This window comes from Tupaia chinensis, unplaced genomic scaffold (assembly GCF_000334495.1).
Source record: "Tupaia chinensis unplaced genomic scaffold, TupChi_1.0 Scaffold000561_1, whole genome shotgun sequence".
Classification (NCBI taxonomy): Eukaryota; Metazoa; Chordata; class Mammalia; order Scandentia; family Tupaiidae; genus Tupaia; species Tupaia belangeri.
In genome coordinates this window covers 1,037,341-1,049,018 of record NW_006160074.1, presented here as the reverse complement: position 1 = coordinate 1,049,018, position 11,678 = coordinate 1,037,341, and the positions used below count along the sequence as shown (strand labels likewise).

Here is an 11,678-nt window from a genome sequence, read left to right as displayed (position 1 = left end):
GCAGCTGGCCGGGCTCCGGCGGCCGCGGGGACCGCGGGGGGCAGTGAGGACGCGGTGCGCGCCAGCCGGGCGCCCAGGACGTCTCAGCCCTCGCGCACGGTGCCGGGACCCCGGCGGTCTCCTCGCCCGGCTCTTTAAAGCGCCATCCGGCAGCCCCCTCTCTCCTCCCCTTCGCTGTCCCCTCGCTGCGCCGCCTCTGACTCGGTTTCCCTTTCTTCCCCGCTTTTCTCCCTCCGCCGCCTCCTGGCTGAGGGACTGGATTTCACCCCCGGCCTCCGCCTCTCGGGCTCCCGCTCTGCCTCCCGCAAGAGAGAAAGGAGCGCAAAGCAGTTTCCCCCCCGCCGGGCTCCGACTGTCCCCGCGCTCGCTTCTCCGTCCCCTCCCCCATGCCATTGTTCCCTGGCCGGAGGCGAGCGCGGCACAAACTTGCGAGTGCCTCCTCCCCGCCCCCGCAGGGCTGCGGACGCAGGTGGTGGCGGAGTTCCTGCTGTCCGCAAGTCTGGCCCGACCTTCTGGTTTCGGGGGGCCGGGGGCGGAGAGGCTGAGCCGGAGGACGCGGGGCGCGCCTTACAGCCCGGAGCTCCCTGCCCGAGGACCCCAGCCCTTAGGCTGAGTCTCAGAAAGTGGGTGAGTGTCTAGAGCCAGGAGATAGAGACAGCTTGGAGGGGGAGGGGTAAGGCTGGGGGAGCCCGGGGGTCCCGGCTGGACTGGAGCAGGCAGACACTCAGGCCGCGCGACTAGGGGGGGGGGTGGGCAGGCGACGCCCCCCGCCCCCATTCCGCGCTCTCCCCAGAGTGGCGCGCTGGGCAGGAAGGGGATAGTGTAGGGGCACTGGCCTGGCACAGGGCGGGCCGGGGCCCCCTGCTGCTGGCAAACAGCGCGCACCCACCGGGGGTGGACTGTCTGCCCAGGAAGGGCCAGACGCCACGCTTACCCCTACACGCCCCGCAGGGCTGGGCGCTCAGGATGGGTTCCCTGGCTTACCCTCCCTCGCCGCTTCCCATCCCTACCGCCCGCCACTGCCTCGCACCCAGACGGTGGGTGGGATAGGGAGGGGTGGTTTGCATGGTGGGGGGCATTCCCTGCGGGAGAGATGGAGGGGGGACGAGAGCGAGGAGGCCGAGGACCCTGAGCGCTGAAGCCGCCCGCCGCGGAGGCCGGCGCCTCACCGCGCACCACCCGCACTTCCTGGTTGGTTTCTTTTAGACGAACTTTTTTTGATTGGGTCGGGTCTGTGGGGAGAAGTCCCGGGGTTGCAGCGATGCTGGTCCCAACCGTGCGGGCCTGTTGGCAGAGGGGGCCACCACCTGCAGCCAGCAGATCCTGGGGACACACGGGGGGAGGGGGGTAATAGGGATAAGGGGAGGGAGGGGCGTTTTGTTGGCGAGCCAGGAGGGGGCACTGTGCACCCCTTCTTAGAGCCCCAGGCTGACCCAAGACAAGGGGAGAGTTTCTTGTTGGAGCTTTGGTAGTAAGACGCACGCTCTCCAGGGCTTTGATGTCCCGTCTGTCCCAGGTCCCCTCCTGCCCCACTGCTCTGCCCCAGGGCTGCCAGCTTCATCTACATTTAGGGTGAGAGCCCAGGCCAAAGCCCCTTACCCCAGGCCTGGCTGGGTGAGACCCTGGTCCCCAGGGCTGCACTGGGCAGGAGCAGTCTAAAACTCGGGCCACACCCAAGCCCCATTAGGGTGTGGAGTGGGCAGGGGACACACAGGTGGCTGGAGACGCCCCCCATTCCCAGTCACCAATTCTCCCGTGAGCCCTGCTCCAGCCCCACCCCTCTCCAGGCCTAGGGGGGAAGAGAGCGAGGAGGCCGAGGACCCTGAGCGCTGAAGCCGCCCGCCGCGGAGGCCGGCGCCTCACCGCGCACCACCCGCACTTCCTGGTTGGTTTCTTTTAGACGAACTTTTTTTGATTGGGTCGGGTCTGTGGGGAGAAGTCCCGGGGTTGCAGCGATGCTGGTCCCAACCGTGCGGGCCTGTTGGCAGAGGGGGCCACCACCTGCAGCCAGCAGATCCTGGGGACACACGGGGGGAGGGGGGTAATAGGGATAAGGGGAGGGAGGGGCGTTTTGTTGGCGAGCCAGGAGGGGGCACTGTGCACCCCTTCTTAGAGCCCCAGGCTGACCCAAGACAAGGGGAGAGTTTCTTGTTGGAGCTTTGGTAGTAAGACGCACGCTCTCCAGGGCTTTGATGTCCCGTCTGTCCCAGGTCCCCTCCTGCCCCACTGCTCTGCCCCAGGGCTGCCAGCTTCATCTACATTTAGGGTGAGAGCCCAGGCCAAAGCCCCTTACCCCAGGCCTGGCTGGGTGAGACCCTGGTCCCCAGGGCTGCACTGGGCAGGAGCAGTCTAAAACTCGGGCCACACCCAAGCCCCATTAGGGTGTGGAGTGGGCAGGGGACACACAGGTGGCTGGAGACGCCCCCCATTCCCAGTCACCAATTCTCCCGTGAGCCCTGCTCCAGCCCCACCCCTCTCCAGGCCTGCTGCCTGCTTCCTCAGTCCTTAGGCTAGCCTCGCCCTCCTGGAGAAGGGCCTGCCCTCCAGAGGGTAGAGGAGGAGGCCCGCTGAGCAGTGGCCCCCATATTCACAGCCGGCCCCCATATTCACAGCCGTGGGCTATTCTTTCCTCCTCTCATTCAACCAAGGTCTGTAAGCACTGCAGTGGAGATAGTTGTGGATGGTGTCAGCTGCCTGTCCTGGAGCTTACACCTCAGGTGGGGTGGGTTCACACCTGCCACAGGAAGTTAGCAGCTGACATCCGGCAGGGCGGGGTTGCCATTTTAATTAGGGTAGTCCAGGAGGCCTCCCTGAGGAGGTGAGGGAGCGAGCTGTGTGGAAGGCTGGAGGAAGGAAAGAGCCTGCAGGGAAGCTTCAGCTCACAGCCTGGGGCTGCACAGCCGGGAGGAGGTGGGGCGGGAAGACGTTGGAGGCCGGACTGAGAAGGGGTGAAGGGGGCCCCCATGCACAGAGGAGGCAGTGAGGCTCAGAGAGCACCTGTGTCACCCCAGGACAGTCTAGGAGCGGCGGCTGCAGGGCAGGTGTCTGGTGTCTGACTCCCGACCGTGGTACCTTTCCTGCACCGGCATCTCAGCCTCCCATTCCGCGGCCCTGGCCATGCCCTGGCCAAGCACCGGGACATGGACAGAGCCACCAGGCTTAGTGCCTCAGAGGGCCCCAGATGTCCTGGGACCAGTTGCTGGCCCCTCCCAGGGTCTTCCCTGCCCACCTGTTCCCAGAGGGTAGTTCTTCCTCCTGACCCAAGTGGCCCTGTTTTCACCCCAGTTCCTTCTATGGCCACGCCCCAGCACCCCACTGTACCGGCACATGGTCCCTGGAAGGGGACCTGTTCTGAGGCTGGCCTGGTCATTCGAGAAACTGAGGCGAAGGGGTTGGGTCTCCTGGTCTGTAAATGACAGGGCAGCATCGCTCCTGGGCATTTACTCAGGCTGGGTGCTGGCCGGGTTGTTTTCTGCACACCTGTCTGTGCGGTAGGTATCGCCCTTACGCCCCTTTAATGGATGTGGACACTGAGGCCCAGAAAGGCAGAGGCCAGGCCTCAGGCCGTGCAGCCAGGGGTGGCAGAGCCGAGATTTAAGCAGAGGTCTTTAGAGTTATGGCTCATGCCTTTAGTTACTAAGCCAGGACCCCAAAGACCGCGGAAACGGTCAGTCCTAGGCAGTGGTTCTGACCCATCTGAGTCCTGGCAAAAGTACAGGACCCCCACCTGCCTCCTTCAACCCCCTCAGAAGACCACTTGCTTTTGAAAATGGTGGCGCATTCCTTCCAGGAAACTCCTTTCCTCTCCCACCCTCCTCTCCTCCCCCTCCAAGTTCCTGAGCTGCCACCAGGAGGGGGTGGGGTGCTGCTGTGCTCTCCCCAGAGCCCTGGCCCCACGGGATCCGGAAGCCAGGCTGGCCCGATGACAGCACCAGCTGCCCTTAGGGGCCCTGACACGGTCACTGGGCTGAGGGGGAGACTGGCCACCCTCCAGGTTGCAAAGGACAGGAAATCGCCGTGTGCTCTGCCCTTTGTGAGTGACAGCTGGGACAGGAAGGCCCTTCTTGGTGACTTCTGAGTGGTAATGGGTGGTGGTCAGAGGGCTAGACCCACCCCCACCCCTGCACATAGCAGTAGCTTCAGGCCCTTGGGGAAGGCCTCCAAGGATGTCCCCTCCTGTCCCCTGCCCTGCCCTGACCTCTCACCCTCTCCAGTGCAGCCAGGAGTGTTTGGTTTTTGGCTGACGCTTTGGAGATGTTTGTGTTGGAAGTTTGGGCTTTCCTCTGCCTTCCCAGGGACTGGGGACCCTCAAAAGCGAAAAAATGTGTCAGGCCAGGCAGCAAGGGAGGTGACAGGACTCGGGGTGTGTGGCCTGAGCATGGCGGGCCAGACTCAGGCTCGGGAAGCCGAAACACAAGTCCCAGAGCCAGGGTGGGACCTAGGGACCACACCCCCATTTCTTTAGACTTGGGAACTGAGTTCCAGAGACTGAAACAGTGGTGACCTCAGCTGTCCTGTCTGAGCCCAGGGACTCAGGCTGCACCTGCCAGCCTTCCATCTTTGGGGCAAACCCTCTGCCGACAGCTTCCAGGGTTCTATTCTTGGAGATCCTTGGAAATGGGGCATGGACTGCGTTCTCGGACCACGAAGCTCTGTCGTGGGGACTGGGCTGGCCACTGCTGCTGCCACCAAGGGGTTCGGACTCCCCACCCCCCGGCTACTGAGCCATCCTCACTTTGGCACAGCCTCGACACAGAGCCCTACACAGAGCCCAGCGGTGATGCTGGGATGATGAGACGATGATGCGGCTCCGCCCCCACTGACTCACTGTGACTTGAGGGACGAGGCTGACTAAGGCAGCCGGGCCTCTGGAACAATTACGCTCTCGCCCTCAGCCTCGAGGGACTGACTGACAGCCAGCCTGCAGGAGTCAGCAAGGCCCAGCAGGGCAGCCCGGCCTCAGTTTCTGCCCTTGCCCCGCATGCCCGGGGATCCCCCGACAAAACCTGCAGCCCGAGGTTAGGGCCACTGGGACGGTGTCTGAAATGCACGGTGTGGACGCGGCCTCCTCTGTCCCCGGGACTGGAGGCTTAGCTCTGACTCCCACGAGTCAGACGGTCGCAGGAATGGGGCTTCTTCCTAGAGAGGTGAATTGCCTCAAAGGCTAGCACCGGCTGAGCTGGCCCCCTGCCCTCAGGTCTCTGTCACAACTCTGACGTGCGGGGTCCCCTTCGCCCGAGAGCCTAGGCAGTGGGCTCTGGGCTGGCGGTCTTTAGACTCCATCTTGCCCAAGGGGCTGATGGGCCGCCATGGAAGAGACCGCAGACGGGTGGGTGATGCAGGCTTTGGACCCTTGAGCACCAGGTCCCCAGGGGGCAGAGGCCTTCTCCCGCTCTCTCGTCCTGGCCACAGCCCAGAGGCTCCGACCCCACTGCCCCCCTCCCGGTGCAGCCCGACCCAGACCCGTTTCCGCTATTTCGCTCTGTGGTAACAGAACAGTGCGCCTCCCTGCGTTCCTTGCCAGGTCCCGCTGCAGTGGCAGGGCCTGAACCCAGGGAGGCCGGACCCCGGAGAGGGGCCCAGGGAGGAGTTCAGATGCTGGCGGCCCACCAGGGACTTTCCAGGGGAGAGGCCATGGGGAAGAGGACTTAGTGCGTGGTTCTCTCTGGGGGCGGTAGGGTCAAGCTCACCAAGCACCCCCTCCCCAACCTACACACACACACACACACACACACACACACACACACACACACACATGCAGCTCCTCTTGGGGTGTCCAGTTAAGGCAGAGGTGACTTGGCTTAAATTCCAGCTCTGCCATTTATCCCAGGGGACACCTACATAGTTAGTTGGGCCTTAGCTTCCTGGAGTGGGGGTGACAGTGTTGCCATGCTTGGCCGTGGTAGGGCTTACTGTGGATTCCTGTACTGGAGTACTCCCCCCCACACACCCGGGCGGCCTGGGACAGATGTCCTGGCTGTCCCCCTTGAAGATGGGGCAGGATAGGTGTCTGTGGGAAGGAAGGGGCTTTCTGACCGAGGGGCTCAGCAGCAGTGACGGCCCCCGCCCCTGCCCGAATCTACGGAGGCTCAGGGACTCTGCCACTGGTGGGTGCTCCCCTTGCTGGTCGGGATCTCAGCCTGCCCTCATGGGCACAGTGTCCATGTTGGGGCCAGCGCTGCAGTCCACCTGTTACTATGGAAACCAGGTTTCCTGGGAAGGAGAAAGGGCATTGGGGGTGTCTTTAAGGATCTGCATGGGCGCAATGCCCAGTCCCCTCTGACCTGCCGCCTGCACTGCCTGGGTGGCCGTCAGCTGCTGTCCCTTCTGGAGCCCACGCCTGGTGCCAGGCCAGCCGCGTCTCCTCGTTATTCCTCACCACAAACCTGTGAGCTGAGGAGCGGCCTGGTTTCACAGATGAGGACACAGGCCCAGAGAGGTTAAGTGACATTCCCGGGGCCACAGAGCAATTAAGAGAAAGAACTGGGATTTGAGGCAGCAGGCCCAAAATCACAGTAAAGAAATAAATAAATGTTAAAAAAAAACCCGTTACCCCCAGACTGTCATCCTCCGCTGACACTGTCCCTTTGGGCGGTCCCTGGTTCTCTGGCCTGGTTCACCCTCTGGGGACTTTGGCTCTGTAGTCCCCGTCACCTTGCTGTCACCGGGCACTATTGGGAGGTGCTCTTCCCTGGCCTCGGCTGCCCACCAGGAGGAGAGGAGGCTCTGGTAAGGGACTGCCAGGAGCAGCTATGGCCTGCCGAGGGCCTCTGACCCCTCCTGGCTCCCTAATTCAATCAGGAATGTTTGGGGAGCTTGTCACGTACCAGCAGCTGGCGCCGGTGCAGAGCGTGGAACCCACAGGACCCGCCCTGCGGTGGCGTCCCTGCCGTGGCTGCAGCTGTCCGAGGCGGGCAGTGTCCGGTCTGACACTGTCATCTCGTCCAGCTCTCTGACCTCCCATCTCCAGACAGCCCTCGCCAGACCCTCTGCTGAGAGCTCTGGCATCCACTCTCCAGGTGCCTTTGCCGCCCGAGTGGGGCACCACTCTGGCATCGAGGGCCTGGAGGCCCAGCAGCCCGCCCAAGGCCTCCTGACCCGGGGTGTGGCCGGGTGGGGCCCCGCTCTGCCTGACCGCAAATCCCCTTCCCTACCTGGGGCAGGTCCTGGCCCTCTGGGCCTCTGTTTCCTGCTCTGCCAGGCATGGGATTGGGGCCCAGCCTCCCTTGGGCCTGCCATGCTTAGCGGACAAGATTGCAAATGTCCAGTTGTACTCGGTGGCCTGTTCCCTTAGCCTGTTTCCTGCCACTGGTGCTGGCCAAATGCCCCCTGTGCGCCTTGGCCGTGGGGGGGCAGGGGAGTGTGACGCCAGCCTTTAGGTTGCTTGGCCAGAGTGCTGCGGAGTGACCAGGAGCGCAGGCTGGAGTGGCCCGTGGCCGCTGGCTCAGATCCCTGGGGGTGCAGAGGAGGAGCTGGCGCTGGCCTGGGAACCCGGGTGGAGGGCCTTGTGGAGATGGCCTGCAGGAACCGCAGCGCTGAAAGGACTCTCCTGCTTGGGCATGAAACCTCGTCAAGGGACAGTGACTTGTGGGCTCAGTGGGAACTGAGGTTAGAGAGGCTGGCCACGGCAGAAGCAGGGCCCGGGGGCACTGGGGGGCACGTTTCCCCCTCTCCTAGCCTGGCAGGTGGGTGTGTGTGGGAGGGGCTCTGCTTCCTGCCCAGCCTCCCAGCAGCCGGGCGTCTGGGGAAGCCCAGAGGCCCTTCCGAGGGCCGCAGGGTGGAACAGGAAGCCTAATGGCCCTGCCCAGCGGGCTTGTTCCACCGTGCATGGCTGAGTGAAGAAAGGGAAGTGGAGGGAGGGCAGGCCCCTCGTGAGCAGGGCACTCGGCAGCAGGGGCCCCTGCATTCCCTCACTCTCCCCACCAGCGCGTCTGCCAAGCGGGCGTTCTCATCACGCCCATTTCACAGGGGGACACGGACGCTGGGGATCAGGGGATTTTGCTGAAATCCGTCTGACTGGTTAGAGGACAGAATCAAGGTGAGGACCCAGGTCAGCCTGCCCCGAACCCAGCGTCTGGCCAGGGTGCACGGGTGGGGTGGCGGAGGCACCCTCTGTCCTCCTTAGGTAGAATAAGCACTGGAGTGGCCTTGGCCTTGAAGGGGAGGGAGGGGCGGGGCAGACCTGAGGGGGTGTGATTTGCTGTGAGAGTGGGTTTTGGGGGCTGGGGGGGGATGTGAGTGTGGGAGGGCCCCGTTTCCGGGGTGAAGTAGGGACAGAGCTCATTATATTGCAATCAGTATGTGGGGGCCCTCTCCCCACATAGATAGAGATCGATTTCCTGGGCCCTTTGTCCCTGGGAAGTCGTAGGGGCCCTTGGTTGGTGTTGAGCTCCATGCTGGGCTGAGCCTGGGGTGGGTTGAGCGGCCCACCAGCCCAGTTGGGTGAAGGCAGTGCCTGTGGGTAGAGCGTGTGCCACCCATGAGTGGTACCACCCAGGGCACCATGGCCCCTGCTCGGAGCCAGCCCCGGCTGTGCCTGGCAGCTGTTGCCAGCACAGGCCTGTCCACAGAGGGGACTGTGGGGGGATGTGCTGCTGGGGAGGGGCTACCCGGCAGAGGAAAGCAGCCCCTCTAACGCCAGCTCTGGAAGTGGGTCACTGATGCAGCCCGGCCCGTTGCCCTGGGACAGAGGTCTGGGGGCTTGGCCCAAAGGGGTGGAAAAGTGTACAAAGGCCAGGTTAGCTGGCCTGAGCCTGCCACATAGGGAGCCTCAGAAAATTTGTGGGAAGATGGAATTAAAGTGTGAGTTTATTTTGATGCAAAAACACTTTGAAGCACACGCATAGTTTCTCCGTAGTACACGGTTTGCATGAGCCGTAGAAAAGCTCTCACGGTTGTCCTCGTTCACCGAGTGTTCTCCACGGCCCAGGCACTGCCCCAGGGACTCCACAGAGATCACATCTTTTATTCTCACGGCGTTCTTATGAAGTAGGACCACCTGTTTCCCAGCTTCAGATGGGGAGACTGAGGCACAGAGAGATGTGCATCCCACGGGCGCACAGGTAGACCTGGGATCTGAACCCAGAGCTGGTCTCAGCAGTTAAGCTGTTGACCAGAAGGCTCAAGTGGTTAGCTGGCTTTTCCCGGGGCACCTTCTGGCCGTTAGGCCGGCTCTAGGGGAAGAGCAAGGCGCTTGTTTCTGTGTCGCCAAGGCGGACGCTGGTGCTGGGGGGAGGAGTGCGTGCTCTGTCTGCGGCTTCCAGATCCGCGCCCCCTCTGTTCTAGCTGTGAGCTCCATCGGGGCTGGGGCCCTGTCCCACCTCCCCCATACTTGACTCCGAGACGGAACTGAACTGCAGTGGCTTCATCTCAATGTCAGGTGCTGTGCTGAGTGCTCTGACCAAGCTTCTCTTTTTGCCCAAGGTCCTTAGACGGTGGGAATTACAGTTCCACTTTACAGATGGAAAACAGAGCACTCGAGAGTTGCCCAAGGTCACAGAGCCAGTAAGGGGCAAAGCAGGACTGAGTCAGGGCCACGTGTGGCTTGCCGAGAAGGGCTGCAAAACCGAGGGGACCTGAGAGAAAGGCTAACATGGTGACCGACCATGCTAAGTGTTGACGAGGACAGGGAGGAACTGGAATGCTGCATTGCCGGGGGGTGCAAAGTGGGATGGTCCCTCTGAGGAATGAGCGTGGCAGTTCTTCCTAGAGTTACACATGGATCGATAGTGCAACGCAGCAATCCCGTGCCTGGGTGTTTACCACAGAGAAATAAAAACATATGGCCCTGCAAAACCTGTGCTCGAATATTTATAGCAGCCTATTCATAACCGTCATGAACTGGAAACTATCTAGTTGTCCTTCAGCGAGCGTGGGGCCTGTACTTCTGTCCCAGAGAACACGGCTGCCCAGTGGGAAGGAACGGACGCCTGCTTCGCACGCAGCTCGAGTGACTGTCCAAGGCATCAGGCTGAATGAGCGAAGCCAGACTCCCACGGCTAAACACTTTATGACCCCTGTACCTAACAGGATTGGAAAGGTGGAAACAGCTAAAGTGACAGAGGAAAGGTCAGAGGTGGCCGAGGTGAAGGTGGTGGTGGGATGAGCAGACAGCATGAGGGCGTTTTGGGGGGTGATGGAACTGTCCCGTGTCCCAGCTTAGAGATGGTGGCTACGTCAATCTGCGTGCTAGAAATCTCATGTGACTGTCCTGCAAACAACCGTCCACTGTGCTGGATACGTTAAAAAATAAAGGCCAGGGGCCAGACTGTGGCACAGCAGTGCAGTCAGACGCTCTGCAAGACAGGCGCACATGGCAAGGTCTCAGGTTCGAGTCTGGAGAGCCCCCCGAGATTGTTGAGTGTGCGTGTGGGGGGAGGGCTGGGGCCATCACGGTGTCGAGACCCCGTTGAGAGCGCTGCCTCCTTGCTGCTCGTGAAAGAAATAAATGAACAAACTGTAATAACTTACAGTAAAATAAAATAGAAGACCAGAAGGGAGGCGAGAAGAGGGCAAAGGCCAGGCGGCACCCGATGCATCCTCGGGGCGGCGGGGGCTGAGCTCTGCACCCTCTCCCCGGCCACTTGCTGGCTCCTGCGGGCAGCCTGGCCCGGCAGTTTGCAGAGGCTTCTTTCCGGATTCTGGAGAAGGTGGCAGGAAGCAGGGAGAGGCCGAGGTGCTGGGACAGCGCCTGTGTCTGCAGGAGTTGCTCTTAAAGGGTGACCTGGTGCACACTGCAGCATCCGGCGAGTGCCCTGGGTGCCTGAGTGGGCAGCCCCGGCCGTGGCCAGTGTCTCCCACTGCCTTGGGCCCTATGTGTTGGGCAGGGGTGGGGGGTGTAGCCGCCCCTATTTACAGAGGGCCTTGGGGGTTTAGCACTGGGACCTCCCAATCACCACAGCCCTCCAGTGGGACTGTGCGGTCCTTCCCACCGTGGGCTGCAACACCGCCTGCCTGGCCCATCGGGCCAAAGCCACGGTACTCAGACCTCCCAGCTCGAGTCTCCGTTCTGATGTTTACTTGGCTGGCTGCGTTATTTCGTTGTAAGACATAGCAGGCTGCAAAGGGAGGTGGCCTGAGGACGAGCCTGCACTTGGCCCCTAGCAGCCCTGACTGGGGTCAGTGGCGTGTAGGCAACAAGGTCCCCTGGCAGAGGGACAAGTGCCCCCCCAGCTGCATCTGTAAATAGTGGTGGTTTTCTGGCTCGCCAGAGGGTGGCTGTGGGTGGTGATGGGACACTGGGAGGGGCGTGCCCAAGGCTCGTGGGCCTGCAGCAGGGCCCGGTTTTACGCTGCCCAGTCCCGCCAACCTCACGGGCTCAGCGTCCTGTGTGCATCTGAGAGTGGTACGAATAGCGCTGTCTTGCAGGTGGCTGACACTGAGGGAGCCCAGGGCCGCCTGGGGCAGCGCCCCGCCTTCAGCAGCTCTACAGCCCTTTCCCACTGGCGCTCCAGTCCCCGCGTAGGTTTGGGCTGACTTTGGACAAGGACTGGCACTTTGGACGTGTCTCTGTCACCGCGTGGTGCTGGCACACGGTAGGTGCTCGAGGCTGGCCCCGCAGGCTGTTGGCGGGTGGCAGGGGACCACGGGCCGTGGAGGATCGTGGGCAGATCTGGGTTGTGTAAGGGCCAGCAGGGGTGCTAATGGTAGGGGCGGGGGGGGGCGGGGCGGGGGGGGGG

General features: G+C 62.5%; 1 protein-coding gene across 3 annotated transcripts in view; it reads left to right on the top strand.

The window, feature by feature from the left end:
- The first annotated feature begins 141 nt into the window (after positions 1-141).
- TP53I11 (tumor protein p53 inducible protein 11) overlaps positions 142-11,678 on the top strand; it is an 18,338-nt gene continuing 6,801 nt past the window's right edge. The window contains exons 1-4 of one of the 3 annotated variants that reach the window (XM_006157763.3): positions 142-627; positions 7,969-8,038; positions 9,896-10,068; positions 11,368-11,534. The gene's annotated coding sequence lies outside the window, so the exon portion shown is untranslated. The remainder of the gene's footprint in view (positions 628-7,968; positions 8,039-9,895; positions 10,069-11,367; positions 11,535-11,678) is intronic. The other 2 variants (XM_006157762.3, XM_006157764.3) reach the window with 2 other exon arrangements.